A 21,375-nucleotide genomic window follows, 5' to 3' on the forward strand; every position below is an offset into this window, starting at 1 on the left:
GAGAAGTGAACAAATTTATGAGTGCAGTTGTATGACAGGGTCACTTGTGATGAAAGGGGAGGGCTCAACATCCTTGGAGCTCACTTCTGCTTTATGTCTTATGTTCCTAAACTCATGCTTCAGGGTTTCGGACAGCCACTGGCAGGGGTCAGGAAGGGAATTTTTCTTCCAATGTATTTTGGGCGGGTATATATATATATATTTTTAAATATCTTCCTCTGAAACATCAGAGATGGCCACAGCTGGAGATAGGACATTAGGCAGGGTAGACTAAAACTTTAAGCTGGCACCAAGCATTCTCTCTCTCGGGTGCTTGGCTGGCTAGTTCATGGTCATGTGATCAGGGTCTAAATGCCATATGTGGGGTCAGGCAGGAATTTGCCCAAGGTCAGAATGGCAGTCACCTTGGGGGCAGTTCTCCTTTCTCTTTAGGATGTGGATCGCTTACCAGGATTATCCTGACATTGCGGGTGCCTCAAGCACTTGGGCATCTCAGTCCCTCCTGTCTCTGCTCATGGCACATAATAATCTAGTCTCCTGTGGGCTGTAATATTTTGTTCTCATTTTGGTTGCTGGATTTAGTGCTGCTGGTGCTGGCTGCTGTTGATGGCCTGTGATACACAGGAGGTCAGATTAGATGATCTAGTGGTCCTTCTGGGTCCTAAATTCTATGGATGTGGGAGATTACCAGTTCAAATTCCCCTTCTCTCCACACCTCACTTGAGGAGGAGAAGGAATTGGATCTGGCATCTGCCACCTCAAATAAGTGCTCTAATCACTGGGCTATAGAGTGATTTTTCACTCTCTGGCCCAATTAATATTGATTTATTCAATTATTTAACTGAAGTGGAACAACTTCAATAGGCCAGTATGAGAGAGCCCCACATCCCACACCACACAATTAGAGCATTCACCTGAGAAGTGATAGATCCCTGCTTACATTCCTTCTCCTCATCAGGCAGAAAGGGGGACTTAAATCAGTACTCTCGTCATTGGACAAGAGATTATAAGGGAGGTCCTGTCAAGGTGCCTATCTCCATGAGAGCAGTGGGCCTTGGAACTTATCCCTCCTGTTATCAACTCCCATTTGACCAGCAAGCTGTCTTTGTGGATCCCATTCTAAGGATGTCTCTCTCTCTCCATTCATTGTAGAGGAAAGAGCAATCTCTCTCTCTCTCAATTCATTGTACAAGGAGCCTAGGCACCTAACTCAGTCTTTGTGGCTTGCAATGTTGTTCCTCTAATTTTCTAGGTGTCTGAAAGTTAGGCACTGCAACGCTGAGTGTTGCAATGTCTAAGTCCCTTTGTGGATCCAAGCCTGTGTGTCCTATATACAGAAAAGAAAGAAGCAATCAAAGTCAGTCAGAAGCATGAATCATGGGAACTGTTTTGGCAAGCTGCAATTGAATGTCAAAACTGTCAGCAACTGAAACTTTCAGTAGGGCCGCCCAGAGGATTCAGGGGGCCTGGGGCAAAGCAATTTTGGGGGCCCCCTTCACAAAAAAAATTGCAAAACTATATTCTCGTGGTGACCCTTGCGGGGCCTGGGCAAACTGCCCCACTTGCTCCTTGCCAGGGACAGCCCTGGGAAAAAATAAACCTTCCGCATCTCGGCACAAACCCAGTTTTGAGAAAACTTCTTTACAAGGTATCGCTGGTTCTCAGCATCCGCTAGTGCTAAAAGGCACTAAGCTCATTAAAAGGGTTGGACAAATATTTTCCGTCAAAACTTTTTTTGGATCGAAAACTAGGGGTTTTTTAAAAAGCAGAAAAAATCACAGACAATGTCTGCTTTCCTTCAAAATTTGTTGTGGTTTTTTTTAATTGAAAAGCTGAAATTAGTCTGCCAAAACCTGAATATGGTTTGGGGTTTCAGAAGTGTGTGGCCAAATATTTGCTGCTTGCTGTGTTTGATTGTTTAAAGAAACACTAAAAAAATTCTGCTTAAAAAAAATCCAAAACTTTTGAACCACCTCAGCTTGTGACCAAACACCTGAGCCCATCCAGTCAGAGATTTTTCCAGGTTTCTGATACTCTGCTGGCTTCCTTGACTCATATCTGTCTCCATAACTTTGGGTTCATTTAAGTCAGACCATAAGAACAGCCACACTGGGTCAAACCAAAGGTCCATCCAGCCCAGTATCCTGTCTACTGACAATGGCCAATGCCAAGTGCCCCAGAGGGAGTGAACCTAACAGGTAATGATCAAGTGATCTCTCCCCTGACATCCATCTCCACCCTCTGACAAACAGAGGCTAGGGACACCATTCGTTACCCATCCTGGCTAATAGCCATTAATGGACTTAATCTCCATGCATTTATCTGTTTCCTAGAGACTGGCTCCATGGGGTCCCTCTCAAACTGGAGACGGTTACTGTGGGTTTGTCTTTAGTATAGCTTATGTACATACTCCACGAACTAAGCATTTGAGCTTGTTCCAGAATCTGCGATGAGCCTATGTTGTGAAAACTGAAATGCTCAAAATAGCACATGCATGTGAATGGACACAGGGTGCTAAAATTAAATTAACCCAGGGGTTCTCAAACTGGGGGTCGGGACCCCTCAAGGGGTCACAAGGTTTTAACTGGGGGTCGCGAGCTGTCAGCCTCCACCTCAAACCCCGCTTTGCCTCCAGCATTTATAATCGTGTTAAATATATAAAAAAGTGTTTTCAATGTATGGGGGGGGGGGTCGCAATCAGAGGTTTGCTGTGTGAAAGGGGTCACCAGGACAAAAAAGTTTGAGAACCACTAAATTAACCCCTCTGAAGCCTCAGGGAATGCAGGGTGGGGAGTCTCCCTTGGTAGGGTCAGGAAGGAGGAGGTGGTGTAGGATATTGCTCTCCTCATGTGATCCCTCCCCCAGTGGCTAATTTTAAATGAAGCTACCCTCCCCTGACATGACTCTCCCTATGGCACTGAAATTAAATATAGACTATAATTTGGCATTTGAGAAGTGAAAGGGATGGTAACCCTAATGGAAAAGCTAACAGCTTGGCTCTTCTGCAAGCCTCAAACTGCTGAATGAACTTTAGAGTAGGGAAGGCTGTGCCTCCCAAACAGCCTGGCCCTGGCCCCTATCTGACTCCCTACTTCCTGCCCCCCAACTTCCCGCCCCCCTCAGAATCCCCGACTCATCCTGTTCCTTGCCCCCTCACTGCCCCCCAAAGGCCCCCTCAACCACCACCCCGGGACCCCACCTCTGCTCCCTGTCCCCTGACTGCTCCAACCCCTATCCACACCCGCACTGAGTCCTGACAAACCCCCGGAATGCCCACAATCCAACTCCCCCATTCCCTGTCCCCTGACCGCCCTCTCAACCTCTGCCCCCTCCCTGTCCCCTGTCTGTTCCCGGGAATTCCTGCCCCTTAGCCAACTCCCCTGGCCCTGGCCCCTTACCCTCGGCACCCCCTCACCCTGAGCCTCAGCGCGTCGTATCCAGCAGTGACCCTGAACAGCGGTGCAGCATGGCTCCGGCAGGGCTCCTGAGCTCCGCCCCGCTCAGAGCCATGTGGTAAGAGGGCGGGGCTGGGAGGTCAGGAGGCGGGCCGGAGCCACAGTGCACTGCTGTTCAGGGACACTGCTGGATCTGCTGAGGCTCCGGGTGAGGGGCGGAGGGGGATTGGGCTGGGGCGGGAGCCTCGCCTGTTCTCTTGGGGGCTCCTGCTGAGCCCGGGGCCTGGGGCAAATTGCCCCACTTGCCTCCCGCCCCCCCGGGCGGCCCTGACTTTCAGTGAAGTGATAAGACGTGATTATGACTCAGGTGGCGTGGCAGCCAGGCCATGGAGGCACAGTGTATATCCAGCATGGGTTATGTAGCAAAACACACAGCAAAAATCCAGGAAGAAAACTGATATTTTAACAACTAAAACTGTCACTTTACAGTCATATAGAAATGTTATATCTGTAATTTACAATAAACCTCAGGATACATACATGATTTCATTAGCTTGTCACTTGCTGTTCCAGTAATAGATTAAAAATACTTTTGGAAGTGTACAACAACATATCTGAGCTAAACACCTGGTTAAAAAATGTGCTATGATAACAATTTCTTCTTAACTATATGCCAACGACTATTCAATTTAAGGGGGGTAAATGTCAAATAATTAAACCCTAGGAAATAGAAATTTTTGTCAACTGAAATTCCTCATCAGAACCAATTTGATTTTCTTAGGAGAGGACAACAAAACAAAACCCCCACAATCAGAGTATTTAGATGTCAATTTCCCCCTACTATCAGCTCAGAAAATAACTACCGTACCAGTTTCCATCCAGTGTTGCTTATAACTTTCCTAGGGAAAAAATCCACTTGAGCATTGCATTTATTAAAAGTAATTAATCAAAATAAAAAATTAAAATCTCCAAGTTGAGGAGTTTTTTTTACAATATTAAGACACATTCAGGGATATTTATAATAAAATATTGCTTTTTTTTCCTTTTATGTATGTATCAAGCTTTGGTCTTTAATACAAAGAGAGAAAAACTATTTAAAATGTCTGACAAATGTCTTATTCAGAACTTCCATTACTATTAAATGAAAAACAAGAAATTAGAGCACTAAACACCTTTTCACTAATGAAAGGCTGTTCAAATTTAACATATAAAATTTCCTCCAACAAAGCAGGTAAGGCACTAACCATATTTTTTCCTTCGAAACCCTGGTTTAAACCTAATACTTGAAGATTAACCACACAAGAATTGTTCTTGAATATTTCTATTTTATATTGAATTGCAATGTTTTTTTCAGCTAAAATTACTGGAAAAAAAGATTTCAAATTGTTAAATTCAATTTTCATTTAATCCTGTACTTTTAACAACTCCAGATTTTTTTTTTGGCTGTCTACATACTGAACCCTCAATTCAATAACTGTTACAGCACTGAATTTTTCATCTATTTAATACTGTATATAAATAAAATCAAAGAAATTCCTCCATATTCCAGATTAAGAGACTCCCCGGCCAAAAGGCCAGCAAACATATCCACATCTGGAGCTTGCTTTCCCAATACCATGCTTAATCCTTGTTTTAGATATTGATCCAATGATTTCAGTTGCCAAGGTTTATTTGATGCCCTTCTCTCCATAGGAAATCAGTCTTGAAAAAAGAGTCCCAAGAGAGAATAACCAATTAAACAGATTTCAAAACAAAAGTTTTGGTTCCCGTAGAGAAAATTTACCAATTAATTTACAGTTATCCAGTAATGGTCCCCATCAATGATTTACCAAAGAGAAAAAAAAAATTTTCTCTCTGTAATAGAATAAAAAAAGTTAGCTTTCCAAAACGGAAGGCCATTTCTTCACTCATTATCCTACAATAATGACCTTCCTCTTAAAGTAGAGTCTGCAACTGGTCAGTAAAGAGTGGCAACAATTGATTTAAGAGAGGAAATGCTTTTGTCCACCACCCAACCACCGTCACCCCCCACACCAAAAAATTAACAGCCCATCCCAAAAGGCAAGATAATCCCAATAAAACAAGACAATAAATTACTTTGAGCCCCACTACTCAACTGATGATGTTTCTGAAGGAACCAAAAATCTCAAATAGGTAGAGCCAAAACCAAGCAACAAAAGACGTCAAGTTATATTAATATTGCTGAAAAGGAGAATTAAGGTTAATGCCTTCTCCACCATCTCCTTCCTCCTCCAGCCATATCATAGGCTGGGTTGTGCATGGGAAGGGAGGGGATGGCAGCAGTACTGAGAGAAGCATCTTTTGAACCACTGGCTCACCGCTTTTTCTCTTCTAGACAGCTCAAAGGAGAAAAGGAGTGACTGAGGGGATTCAAGAGGCAGAAGCGCTGGAACAAGGAGATAAATTAATCCTTGCTTCCACCTCCCTTTGTACTCTGGTTAGCCTGGAAGGAGTAGGGAAGAGTTGTCCAAGGGGATCTAACTTCCTATAATTTCATTGTTACCCACTAATGAAATAATGATCATGAATCTCCTTTGATATTTTGTTTTGCTTTCATTATATTTTTGGACCTAATTATATAACTTTCACATTCTTTTATATATTTGTACACACACACACACACACACTCTATATATATATATATATATACACACACACACACACACACACACACTATATTATATATATATATATATATATATATATATATATAGAGTGTGTGTGTGTGTGTGTGTACAAATATATAAAAGAATGTGAAAGTTATATAATTAGGTCCAAAAATATAATGAAAGCAAAACAAAATATCAAAGGAGATTCATGATCATTATTTCATTAGTGGGTTATATATATAAAATAAGCTATTCACTAGGATCTAGTATCCAGCAGACAATAGCCAAATATTTTAAACAGAAAGATCATTTCAAAAATGTAAGTACCCAATTTTTATAATGTCACTTTCTTTATTAAAATTCATCATTTATCTTATAGAAAAGAGACACCACCTATCAGTCATTGTCAAACTCTAATCAAAAGCTGTCACAACAATATACATTTGTTCAACTGTGATCCATAATAGCAGCAATGCCCAACTTTTTCTGAACAAGGGCACAAAAAGAGAGAAATATATACATATGTACAGAACATGTAGATGTTTGAAATGCAGTATTGCACTATTTATTTAGTCTCTTTGAAAATGAAGGTCTAATACTAGCAGACTCAACAGTGGTGGGAAGGAGAATGGGAAATTAACAAGTGAGCCTATATTCTGATCATCTGACACCAACTAGTTCCCAGAGAATGCTGATTGGAGTGATAGAAGTTAATTATTCAATCAGGTGGGGGAACTGGGTGAGTTATTTAAAAAGCCAATTAGCCCATCTGCTCAAGACTGATAAGAAGGGTAGAGGTAGGAAGTGAAGGAGAGAGGAACAAGGCTAGTTCAGTCCAGTCTCACAGAAGGGCAACCTCTGCTCCTCTCAGCCCCTGAGCAAAGTATTGAAAGTACAAGGGACACTGTGGACACCATTGCCGCACAGGATCATAAAGATATTGGTGAAAGAAATGAAAATAAATGATGTGGCTATACAACCAGTAGAGATGGAGTGGTTTCTGTGGTGCTAAGAGGCTGGGACAGAGCTTGCCTTGTTACATGTAAGTGCTTGTCCGGACTGTGATTTCCCCTCATCCATGGTGGAAGAGGACCAGACAAGGGAGGATTTAGCATCCAGGCAATGGAGCAGACTCTACAATCATAGAATCATAGGACTGGAATGGACCTCAAGAGGTCATCTAGTCCAGTCCCCCGCACTCATGGCAGGGCTAAGTATTATCTAGAACATCCCTGACAGGTGTTTTTCTAACTTGCTCTTAAAAATCTCCGATGATGGAGATTCCACAACCTTTCTAGACAATTTATTCCAGTGCTTAACCATCCTGACAGCTAGGAAATTTTTCCTAATGGCCAACCTAAACCTCCCTTGCTGCAATTTAAGCCCATTACTTCTTGTCCTATCATGAGAGGTTATAGCTTGGTTGGTAGAATACCAAAAGGAAATGCAGAAAACAATGCACTTGTCCCAGCAATCCCATCAAATGGAAGGGCAGTCCCTCCTTGCACAGAAGGCTGAGCAGCAGAATAGCCTGCAAGAATTTATTAAGTAACAGGTACAGATGCAGCAGCAACTGCTATGTAACCTAGTGTGAGGAGTAGCACCCAAGTAGTTATCCTCTGCAAGATAAGCCCACCAGATGACCCTGACATATTTTAATGACTTTTGAGAGGCTAGCAACAGGAGCCAGATGGGAAAAGGGATTGTGTGCCCTCTGGGTGGCATGTTATTTGTCAGGGAAAGCCCACCCAGCCTATATACCCCTGAGAGAGTCTCAGATCTCAGACAAAGGAGACGTCTGCCTCACTCAGGCCCTAGGGCAAGGGCTGACAGGTGACACTGTAAACACCATTGCTGTACAGAACTTTAAAGGTGTTAATGGAGGCAACATAAGTAAATAGCACAGTGTGGAAACAACCACTGGTGTCAGAGCAGTTTCTATGGTGCTAGGTCGCAAGAGTGGAGCATACCCTGTTACAAGTGCTTTTATTTCGTGTGTGTGCCATTTTTCAACTTTTACTTTTGAAAGTGAAACCAATAGTCCTTTTATAAAGTGTCCACAAATACTCTTTAGATCAACTCCACAGAAATGTAACAGAATGGAAGCAAATGGATTAGATAAACATTACAGGAATTATAAGGAACAAAGAAGCTCACCTCATGAATCAGGGAGGAAAACTAGTTAAACCCCAATATCAAACCACATAAAAAGCTAACACTGATAAGAGATACTGTCCAATACCCTTACTCTCTACCTACAAGTGATATGAGCAGAGGATAATGGGTAGAATAGAGCCAATATTGACAGGGCAGCTGATCGATTATCATGCTGGTTTTTGCCCTGGATGTTCACATTGTGGCCAATAATTTATAATTAACTTTGTGAACTATGGTGCACTTCCCGTGAAATTGTCAGTAATTTTGAGAAATAGGAAAAATAAGACATAAGTGTGAACCTTCCACCTCAAACATCATCAGGCTAAGCGAAAACTCCAACTATTGTGGGATGGTCCAATCTTTGAGCACAATGAACATTGGGAGGGGGAGATGTCCACATTAGACATAACACTGACATTCAAAAACCACTTCAAGAAGCTGAAAAGGAATGTGACCTCTAAGAATTTTGTAGTCCAGAAACCAGCCAACACAAAATAGAGAGCAAATCTCAAAATGCCCTGAGAATTGTGAAGAACCCTATATATGGTTATGCTCAAGCTATGCACACAAAATAAAAACTAAAGTCAAACAGTCCTGTAGTATCATCACAGGGACTTTGAACCCAATTCCCACATTATCACTATAGATAGGAGATTGCAACATCATCAATAAGGTGGGATGTATTCAGTAAAAAGATTCATGATCCAAGACATCTACTGAATGGACACATTCCACTACTGATCTTGGAGAACCTGATTCCTTCAGAACAACTTCCTCCAGGCACTGACCTCAAACAAAAATGTTGGTGTACTGTACTCTTATTTGTCATAAATAAAACAAATTTGGGATATTTTAAGCAACCTGTGGCTCTTGGGACTGCCACTTCTGTTTCTTGGGACATTGGAGAGCCAGGATGGCAAAAACTCATGACAATTTGACCAAGTGGAAGCTGAGGAATGACCCCAATGGTGAATGTGGAGAGTTTAGGCAAACATCTGACCTCTGCCAGATGGAGTGCCATCTGTCAATGTCCTGTACTCCTGAGGAACTATTCAAAATAAGTGACAATACCAGGTCTTGGATGCTGTTTTGAAGTGACAAGCTATGATAATAATTACTAAACCTAGCAACATGTGCCTCCTTCTATGCAATTTTTTCTCTCTCACCTCTACTTTCCCATTTCTAGTCCTCTGTTTCCCATGCTGCCACACACCTTCTCTATATGCTACACTTCTGCTTTTTCTTTACTTTGTTTTGTTTTTATGTTTCCCCCATTAACATATACATTTCCTACTTTTCTCTCATTCCTTTCTTCTGTTCCATTGTCTAGTCACTTCACCTTTTTCTTTTCCTCCCTTTTCTTTTGTGTTCTTTTTTATCCATCAAGTACCCAGTTTCCCTGCTCCTTTTTCCTTTACTCTCTCCAATTATGTTTACCATTCCTTATATCTTAGGGTCCCTCTAAAATGTCCCTTCCACAATTTCTCCTCAAATTTTCTCCCTGACTTCTTTCTAGGTTTCCTCTCAGCTTTGGTTACTAATCAGGCCTCATGACTTTGAAGATGAGGCTGGTGGGAGCCTAACATTGATAAAATCTATACAAATTGACAAATTGGAACCAGCGTCTAATTCTAAACCAGAGGTGGTTAAATAATACAAAAACATTTTCAAATAGTTTAATGAATGATCATGGCAAGTTGCTTTGCTAGTATTTGTGAGGTCATACTCATTGGTTGTTTTTGATTAATCCAGATGATCTCTGGTTTATTTGTGCAAATGTTTGAATCCAAACATTTCACAAACTTTTGTATAAGTGCACTACTCATCATTTGAGATGAAGTTTTCTCCTATTGATAAACTTCCCATCTTCCAGTCAGGAAGCAGAAACAATACTACATGATCCAGGTGACATCTATCCCAAATAATGAGGCTCAAAGTACAGTTTTTGAGTAATCTATTGGATGAAATTTTTCAACCAATTCTTATTTGCTTAGAAAACAGGCTGTGTGTGTAACACATACTTATACAGAAATCAGGATGAGTTTGGGAATAATTTTCAAAGTGAATAAAAGGAGAAATTCATCAGATAATTTATTCACAAACTATAATTTCACCAACTCTACCTAAATCCTTCTAAATCAACCCAAACTGAGTTTTTTTCTTTCACTTGTGCACCATGTGTCAATTTGGGATCTTAAACAATTATTAGTGGACTTTTTTAAGCAATCAGTTCATCTTAAAAATCACAATAAACTTTTTTTTTCCCCGCCATAGAGCTTTTGATACAGTTTTCCTGGAATAATAAAGGAAAAGAACTTTTATTGTTGGTGTTTAAGATATCTATCTATATATTCTTTTAATTCAGTATGCATTTAAGTTGTCTTCTATCTCTACTGAGTTATCCAAAACAGCCCCTTTTGTGAGACATATTGCAGCACTACATGCCCATTTCTCAGCTCTTGAGAATCGCTGTCTCAAGAGAATTTGATAAATTTACCAGGTCAAAAATATCTTTGCACAGAAATACCACAGACATTTTGAGTTCTCTGTCAAAACACAGGAAAATAAACTTTATAAATGCATAAATAAATTTTATGGTCTATCTGGAGCATCCCAATAATAAACTCTCTTAATAACATTCATTTTTCACACAATGACATGTCTTCACTTCTAAATAAAACTAATGGGCAGTGGAAACATTCATGCCCAGATCAGATCTTAAATGAATAATGTCATTAGATTAAAAAAAGAATGAAATACAAAGTCCATAAATACTGATTAGGAAATTAATGGCGAGTGCAACATTTACTTCATTATAATAATCAGCTGAGCCCCTGGAAAATATTATTTGTTTAGTTATGCATGCAACATAATTTACATTTGAGTGTAATGCTGCATACACAGTTCAACGTTATATAACTGTACCACTTGGTTGCTCTTGATGTCTAACACCAACGTTCCTTAAATTCAACTAACAGTGGTCTCTCAATTTATTTTAAAAATGTGCATAATTTTGTGGCATGTTTTGTATATTAAAAATGATGCCCGGGCCTGTTTCAAAACAGAGCCAATCTTTATTATCTCACCAAAAATTTCAAGAACTTCAAAAACTAGGTCATATCATAATAGTGACATAGAACTTTTCAACTGAAAATAATTAGATTTTATTTCCAGAGCTCAGTGACCCACTCTGAAATTTAATATAATACAAGAAGAGTTTGGTTTTGTTTGCCATAATTTAGCAGCTTTTTTATTGTTTCTTTTTGTACCTTACAAATTCATAATTATTACCTACTTGGAAAACAACAGCTGACAGCTGTGTCAGATACTTCTGCTGCTTAGCATGTCATGAAGAATCTGTTGCAGGCAATGATGATATCATTAGGGAACAAGGATGCTGTCTTTCTTCAGAACCAAATAATTCAGTATTAAATCATTTCAACTGCACTGTCACTTGCAGGGAATGGGAAAGCGCGAGAGTTACTGTATATAAAATAAGCTTTACAGTAATAATACTTAAAGCTCAGAGGGCATGTAAAGCACACTTGCTTATTGTAGCCCCTCTAGGGTGTTTTAAAAGTCTTTTCTTTTATTTAAGGGCTGACTCCTAATGCAAAGAGACATAATAGAATGCACTTATGTCTGCTAGCTCAAATAACAAGACATGTTTTCTGATTTTTTTTTTTCATTCCAGGAGCCATTAGATACAATTCAGACTACTTTATGCTGCAACATGGTATTATTCCCTCCAGTGAGTTTTAAATTTTTTATCTGTAAGCATTGTCATTGCAATAAACAATGCACCATCTGTGTCAATCACGTGTTTGTTCTTATAGGTGTGCAGGGTGGCCTGCTGAATCATGTCAACCTGCATTATAATACGGCATGCACAGCATAACTTGACATAGTGTGACAGATGTGGCAGAACACAGTAAGGCATGTATGAAATTTTCGTAGACAAGGGACCACAATCATGTTGGGACATATAGACATTGCTCTTTACATGGGTGTGCACTGGGAGAAGGGAGGTCAGGGATCCTTGTCCACTCTACCCTCATCTCCACTTGCATGGTACACATAGATTGCATGAGAGTCTTTCCCCTATGTACACAGGATTCATGTACACAGGGGTTTGCAGGGACTGCTTCACTGGGTGCATATAGCACTCCTAAAAGATGAGGAAGAGAGGAGTCTGGACTGAAGTAATAGGGACATGTGTGGGGAACAACATGCTGCACCCCAGAAAGGGGTGGAGCAGCAGACTTACTTTCTTTGTGTGCTGAGGCACTATTCTTTTCTGAGACAGTATTGCCTCTCAGTGCTATTCCTGGAGTGCTGCCACTTCACATTTGGACAGGTTTGGGCCCTTTGGGAGGTCACCTGAAGTGCTGGGGTTTAACTGAGCCTCCCCTGCTCAATCAGTCTATTCTGCTGGTCTGGATCCCCTTTACCTGGCTTTGCTGGGTTAGGCTCACAAGCCTCTTCCAGCCAAGGACACAGGCAGGGCCACAACCAGCTGTACAAAGAGACAGAGATCTGCTCTGGAGAGATTCAGCCTTAGGGCTTACCCCCAACACTCTGGTGCCCACTCCCTTAAAAGGGGTACAAACCCAAAGGTTTTATGAAATTCATTCCCTCCCTCAATGTGGAGGGAGATATGCACATCTTCGTGTCCCTCTTCCCTCACCCCCACACTGTCAGTTAGAAATTACACAAACCAGGCTATATTATAAAGAGGAAATAAGTTTATTAACTACAAAAGGTGAATTTTAAGTGAGTATAAGAGATAACAGACAGAACAAAGCAGATTACTGAGCAAATAAAAACAAAGTACACAGGCTAAGTGCAATGCACTTAAGAAACAGGTTACAAAATATAAATCCCCATCCTAAATGTTATTTTAGGCAGGTTGCAAAGTTTCTGTGGTTCAGAGTTTCAGCTATATTCCTTTTCAGACTGCACCCGTCTCAGTCTGGACTCCCCCCTTGCCTTCCCTTCAAGTGCCTTTAGTAGTCTTTCTTCTTGAGCAGACAGGCCATGGAAAGGAGGAGTCCCATCTGCCTTACTCCCCACCCTTAAATAGGATTTACATGAGACAGGAAGCCTTTGTTTCCTAAACTTGACCCCCCCCCCCTTTCCTTCCAGTGGAAAGATACAAGAAGTCCCAGGTAATGTTTAGCATCAGGTGACAAGACCACCTGATTCGGTAGTGTCACAGAATCCCTGAGTTAGTTGCAGTATGGAGTATCCACAGGAAGGCCAAGCCTTTTCATAGTCCATTGTCCCCACTGATAGGTCATCAGTCCTGACTGGCTTTTGCATTATTATACCTGAAGTGTTAGCAGTGGACGTCACCAAAAGTAGCATAGTTGAAATACAGATACATAGTCAATATTCCTAACTTCAGTTACAAAAAATGATACAGGCATACAAAATGGATAATCACATTCCGTAAATTATAGCCTTTCCAATTATATCTTATAAGACCCATCTTGCATAAAGTACATCTGAATTATGTCATATTCATATCATAAGCATATTTTCAAAAAGAATATGGAGTGAAATGTCACACACACCTCCTAGAACATGGGAACATGCCTTAAAGACACAATTGAGTCCAGAATCTTTTCCATTCTTGATCCTATTCCCACTGACATTTTGTCATTTATTTCAGTGGAGAAGAAGTGGGCCTTTCATAAGGAAACAATCCAAGTTTTCTTAGGTGGTATTTTTCAGCCTTTCTGATTTGTTTAAAAGAGTGGTGCAGGGAAAAATTTTTTTTTTAAATAACAGAAATCCATGATGAATCCTTTCCAAACTTTCTAACTGTCCTTAATTTTCATATTCAGGTCATATAAACCATATTTTTAAACAGCTCAAGAACGGGTAAAATTAGGGTGATCAGATGTCCTGATTTTTATAGGGCCAGTCCCGATATTTGGGTCTTTGTCTTATATAGGTGCCTATTACCCCCCACTCTGTCCCGATTTTTCACACTTGCTGTCTGGTCACCCTATCTGAAATGCTACTGTGCAGTTTAGGCATGGCTACAAACACACACACTGTGGATTATCTTTGCACTTTGAAGTTAAATCAGTGCTTAGGAATAGGCAGCCCACGTGGTGATGTCATTAATAAAGGTACAGCACAAGCAGTAGAGGTGTAACACTTCAACCATGTCAGCCTTTAAATCCAGGAAGCTCTCAGCCTCTCTGCCAAGCGACTAACAAGAGTATACTCAGCACCAATGGCCTTAGCCTTTGTTACTATGTGAACACCTGTTCATTGAGAGCTGGACTGTGACACCAACCCTCCTTCCCCTCTCAAATATTTCAGCTTCGAGTAGAATTTAAAAAAGCAACCTCATGATGAAAACCTCCATTTAGAGGGTATTTTAGCTGCAAACAGGTGGAAGGAGCTGCTTTCTGGGCCCTTTTTGTTGCTGCACAGCCATCCTATAATATTAGGAAGAATGTATATAGTAATAGTAATATGTAGCATATTTATTACTACCAATTACTGTGGGACATAGAGAGCTAAAGATCCCATATTATAAATTCATCAGCAGATAAGAAGAGTAATGAGACCACGGTAAAGGCTTTTCTGTTATGGCTCCAATTCAACAAAGCACTTAAGCCCATGCTTAAGTCCATCCTATTCAGATGAGAACTTAAAGCTATTGTTAGGTATTTTGCTGAATGGAGGCCTGGGGAAAACATGCCTAAAATAATATTTCAAGGAATTATGATTTTTCAGAGGAAAATAAAATACTTTTAAAAATCTTTTTTAAAAGCAACTAATGGAAATATTCAAGACAAATATTTCCTTGTGGCTTTATGGGGTACCTGATGTGCTCAATGCTCCTCAAAAGCAGGGAAATTTTCAGTTCAAGGCAGCTAGAAGTAAATCCTAGGTATCACATTTCACATCTGGCCAATTCACAATTAACTCTCTTACAGTGTCTGTCTGTGGAGCTTTGTAGCTGACTGCTTTAGGGAAAATGTGTTGAAGCCAAATTAGTAGGTGCTGCTTTACAACCAGAGTCTTTCTCTAGCAGTCTCTGAGTGGGGCACACACAGACCCAACTAAAATATTCAAAATTTATACTACTAACACTCAACTATCCCTCCTCCCGACACCAAGTACTTTATATTACTTTTAGGATATTGTGGTACTTATGGTGCATCTACAGTAAGTCAAAAATTATAGCATTGTGGGTCTGTCAGATTGCCCAGTATACATCTCTTATATCAGAGATTTCTAACTCATCTATATAAGAATGATTTAGACTGGACAGAAGTAAAGTTCAGTCAGAGGGTTTTATTTGGATCTTTTCCAAAAGAAAATTCCCAGAAATCTGTCTAATAACTTGAATTTCCAAATCTCAGGAATAGATTTTACAATTTAACAAGTAAAGAATTTTTTTAATTAGGCTTATAAAATACAATTTTTATAGTGAATCTTTCAGTAACCTAATGAAATTAATTGTTGTATCAAAAAAAGGATTTAAAAATCTAAGTGTTCATAACATTTGCCAGTCATTCTGTGCCGTAGTTTCCTCTTAAGGCACATAGAAGGCAGCCATTAATAGAGTGAGTTATGTGCAGACATTAAGAGGAGAATATACACCACAGCTTGTAATAGGTACTTTAGTGATATGAGTCAGTAATCTGCAATCTAGGGTATACCATAAAAAAAGGCTGTCAGTTTATGACAGTATGGCAGGGATTTTACAATGTACTATGGTGCCACAACCTTCTTCCTACTTTATCCCAAATTTTAAGGCCAGATTATGCAAATCCTTACTTAAGTAAATAACTCTTCTTTACATGAGTGAACCAAGTGATGTCAGCGAGATTAAGTGGTGAGTAAGGAACAGCTCAATGTGAGTAAGAGTGTGCAGTAATTCCTAATGGCATCAGTGGAACAAGTCACTTAAGTAAGGATTACTCCATGAGTCAGCGTTTGCAGGATCAGGACTTTAATTTTAAAACATTCTAATGACGGTAAAGAATGAGAGGATTTCGTGGGGAAGGAAGATTAAATATTTTAACACACACACACACACGCTTATTTTATTTCAGAAACGAGGTATTTTCCCCATAACATTGGGACGCCCATGTGAGCAACAACATTTGTTTTAAAAGGTGGTCTTCTGATAAAGCTAAAACAGTTTGATACTCTATGCATTTGAATAGCTTTTGGGGGCAGTCATTTAGGACTGGAGGTTTGATCATAAGTGTGATTTTAGTACAAAGAAGAAGCTTTGCTACTGGAACTGCACATCTGAAAAAGAAACATTAACAAATTAACAGAATATCGATTAGTGTCTGGATAAAAAAAACTACTGAGAATAAATATGAGTGTTTTTAAATGACAATTAAAAGAAAATTCAGCCTAATAATCCTGTTTAAAGAATGCCAGAAGAATACACAGTGAAGATTGTTCTCCAATACCTAGGTTCAATACAACAATATATAACTTTCTGTGCAAGGTGATTCAAAAAACAAGCCTGCTTTTACTGCACTGTATCAGATCCGTTTGCATTTAAGCACTTTAACCTATGTGACTATCATTCAAGGAGCTTGTAAACCCAGGTACCCACCCACCCCACAACGCTATAGTTGTGGGCTTCACAGATACTTTTTTGTTTACTCTGCTTTGGAAGGTTGCAATAAATTTGGATCAAACTCTCTGTGGTTTGTCTCTCACAACATCTTCCATAATTCTTCAGAACTCAGCTATGTGCTGGCCAGTCCAATTCTCAACAGTTTTTGTTATTCTTTTAAAGCTTTTTGTAGATCAGCTACTGTATCAAAAGTGGGTGAGTGGATAATGTCTGGGTCCAGACGATCCACCCACAAAAGCTTGCTGGCATTATTAAGGGGATAAGGAAATGGATGCTTAGTCTGCCATGGGCATAAAGTGAACTTTATCTGCCCTGATATTTTTAGCCAAATAAAACAAGAACAATAAAAAACCCAGATGGAATTTTATCATCCAAGGTAAAATTGGAATAGGTCAACCATCCACCAGCAGTATAACAAAAGATTAAAAATGTAGACCAGTCCTTTCAGAACAGGAGAAATAGTGGTGACCCTGTGTACCTCACATTAGCTGTGAAACAAGAGAATGCACTACGTGTGGTGAATGAGAATACAAAAGGTTGTATAAACAAAATAGCATTTATCTATTTTTTCCACATTTGTGCAAATTTCAAAAAAGAAACAAAAAACATGTTAACACCTGTCACAAAATATTTGCATCAATGTTAATGGATGCCACATTGCTGACATTAGTGTTATGGCATGTACTGTTACTGGGATCACATGATGCACAACAACCCAGAGCTTGAACTCACCTTGGGATTTTTCAGTTACTTGTGATTGAATGTTTTAAATTAATCACTACAAATTTCTAAGTTTCTAAGCAAAGTTTACACTAAATTAAATAATTGTACATATTACTGTAGTGATGTAGTCAAGGAGAAACAGTATTTTAGCAAGCGCATAATATACTGCCTACCTGAGAGGTCTGCAATGTGTCTCAAAGTATCTTATGTGCTATAAAAAATATTAAATTTCTGATCATAATATCTTGTGATTTTTTTTAACCTTTATCTATTCATTCAGAGGTTTTATACATTTCTCCAGTCTTGAAACCATTCCCAGAAACGTTAACCCCTCCCCATAAATAATCAGTAAATTATAGGTGAAGGCAATAGTTGGACATATCTAAATGGCACATATTGTGATAAAAATTTCCCTACAGAAAATTCAACCCATTAAAACACTTTAGTATCCATAAATAAATAAAAACAAATACAATTAAACTAAATTAATTCATGAGAACTGTTAAAATGCCTTTATCTTAACTTTACCATGTTACACTTTTTTCCCCAGCATTGTCAGTATAGGGTGGTGGGGGGATTTGAATGCAGGGCCTGATACGCCACTTCATCATTGTAGTTTTATCCTGGTGTAACTCCACAGAAATCAGTGTCAATTTACTGGTGTAAAACTGGAGCAACGCAGTAGTGAGTTAGGCCTTTCTCTCTTTCCTGACATTTAAAGAAGATCTCTGCTTTAGATGAGATACTGAATTACCCACCAAATACAAATGCAAGATAGAAGATTAGATAAGGTAGTGATCTCTGCAGGGTGAGCCTCAAAAGGTCTCAAAATGTCCAAGCTTGTCTGGAAATGTTACAAAATAAGTTTGTCTCAAGAGATTGTAAGTTATTCTGGGTTCCAGCTAAGAAAGAAATACCTTTCACCCTTGGAATATTTCAACACTTTTCTTCTGGCCCTCCCCAAAATCAGGTAGTTCAGAGGCAAAAAATAAATATATGACCAAACTTTTTGCAGTCAAAAATATTCCATTTGATTCAGGTTGAGCTGAAGGTTTGGATATAAAATGGACCAGTACAGGGAGACTGAAATGGAATCAGAAACTGAAGTCTGAGAATGTGTTTCAATATTATGTTCCAGACTGGGCCTGTTACAGAGATGAGCCTTAGCCACAAAGTTCAGATCTGGACTTGAACTTCCACTGTGTTCAGACCGGGAGCAGCCAAGGTAGAGGGACTGGATAAGTTTGTTCCATTTTGGGCCTCTCTTTAAATTGACTCATCTCCTGTATTATCTAAACCAGTTCTTACTAAACTGGCTTCCTAAAAGTGAACCTCTGACCATTTAGAGATGCCTCCTTCCCTAATTAAAATCCATTTTATAACATAATTAATGGGTCAGTGTTGTAACAGAAATCTGTCGATAGACATGCAATTGTGTTAATAATTCATAAGCTACAGTAAACACTTTCATTCAAGGCAAAAAAAATGTTGACAAAATTTCAAATGCCTACCTTTTAGAGGGTTACAGACAAATTTAACAACCCGGAACCTTTAAACACATAATAGTGATGTCTGCTAAAAACTCAATCATATCAGATTGCAGTTTGTGCTCACTAGATGGGAATTTTCTACTCTGCTGAACCAAAGCTTTACACTTTCATTAGCTCACATTCTCTGTCATGACACCAGTGCCCTCTCATCAGATGCAAGGCTGAGCTGAGTTGTAGAGACAGGGAGAGGCAGATAGAAGGAAATGGATGAAAGAGCTAAATGTTTGCCTTGTGGATAAAAGCTGCATTTGGCTCTGCTGACTACTGATTTCCTTCACATGGTTCCAAGGAGACAGGAGTGTGGCTTCTGCTCAGTTTTTACACAGTGTAGCTTTGAGTTCAAAAAATTTCATTGTAGTGTCTGCAGAAAAAGCAATTTCTGCCCAAGCTGAAATAAAAAGGAGGTATTTTGCTACTTCAGTTGGAATCATTCAAGAATGGAATTTTGAAAAGTAAAGGGGAGAATCAAACATAATCCTTGAATTTTCAAAGACCTGGATAGGATTTAGCCAAACTCACCAAAGTCTATAGAAGTCTGACTACCATAAAAGGAGTCGAGGGAGATTACTTTGTGCTTGATTGGGTACCCAGGATAGTCTTTAGGTGTGGCATAACCAGAAAGCCCCAGGAGCTAATTTGGATATGTTCCTGTACAATGTTGAGCTTTTTCAAATTCCACTGACATCTGTTGGGGTTTCAGGTATTCATATTATCTTGCAGGAGGCATTTGGCCCTAGAACTGGTCAGAACATTTTCAGCTAAATCAAGTTTCATGGAGACTAATAGGTTTTAACAAAGGTTTTTTGTTAGATGGGAGGAGACAGAAGAGTGATAGATTCACACTCTATAGTTCAGTGATTAGGGGCCGTGACATGGGATGGAGGGAAATCCAGGTTCAAGTCTCTTTCGTTCCTGATTTAGAGTAGATTTTTTTTTTATTCCAGATCACTCTGTGTCAGGAAGAAGGGACCTGAACCTGGGAATCCTCTATGCCAACACTCTAATCATCAGGTGGACCTGGGCAGAGACGTGGACACACACACACACTTCTGTAGGAAAGAGTCATTTTGACAAGTCAGGTTTCATTAAAAAATGTATTCAAAAGTCCAAACTGGAACAAATACAAATTTCAAAACCCTGAAAGTTGCTGTAAACCAAAAATCTCATCTTCATCTCAGTACTACTCAGCGACTTGTGTATTCTGGTGTCATGTGTAGGGAAACCAAAGTAACACATACACACCCTAATGCAATGGTCAGAACCAATATGCAGTAATCACTGAGATAAAGCACCCCTCACAAAGCATATTTAGTTATCAGGTTATTTAAATAACTCCCCCCGCTCATAACATATATGCATATGGGAGAGGAAGCCTATCTGGAAACATACAAATTATACCTTGTATAACACCAGAAACTATATTTCATTCATTTGCCCAGAAAAGTAAAGCAGAACATGGCACATAATAGTACATTACAGGAGCAAACAGTTATCTAACAATGGATAGCTGTGACCCTCAGCACCCATGTATTCACACTATTATAATAATCTTTGTACAAAATATGCTTAGTGAGGTATCATTTGAAAACTAATATCTCATTAACCATTAAAATTGTTGTGTGGTGTATGTACAGACTATATATTAAGAGTTATTGGTATATGCTGGGGGGTTGACTAAAAGATATTTAAACCAAGCTTGTTAGGGGAGTTGGTAAACAGATCTGCCCTAAACAAAGGAATGTGTTTGCCTCTCTGACCAGCCCAGTCATCAGGCAGAGAAAATGAAGGTAAATTTACATGTAAGCATTACATAGGGCCATCAAATTAGCAAGGGGAGAGATTGCAGGAAACAGAACAATTTGCACTTTAGGAAACACCAGAATCAGAAGAAAGCATACAAAGCTTCCTTCACCACCAGGCTCCATGTTACCTTCCTCCCAGCCTGAATAAGCTTTACTTTGAGAGGTAACCCTCCTAAAAATCCATTTTAAAGGTTTACTGGTCTAAAAAGACGGGGAGAGGCTGAATCTCAAGTGACAAGTAATTGAATCATCTAATTGTCCTTAATATTACTGTATTATAAAAGTGTTTAGAGCGAAACCTATTGAAACTGGTGATTAATATCATTGTGCAATATATGATTAACCCTTTATGATGAAATATAGATACCTAACAATATGCTTTAAAGTCTATGGCCAAACCGGGAGAAACAGATTCCTTCCCAGAAAGAAGAGAAGGTACCTATCTATCTGTCTCCAAAATAAATTAAGCATGGTGGAATCAAAACAATC

This window comes from Gopherus flavomarginatus, chromosome 1 (assembly GCF_025201925.1).
Source record: "Gopherus flavomarginatus isolate rGopFla2 chromosome 1, rGopFla2.mat.asm, whole genome shotgun sequence".
Lineage (NCBI taxonomy): Eukaryota > Metazoa > Chordata > Testudines > Testudinidae > Gopherus > Gopherus flavomarginatus.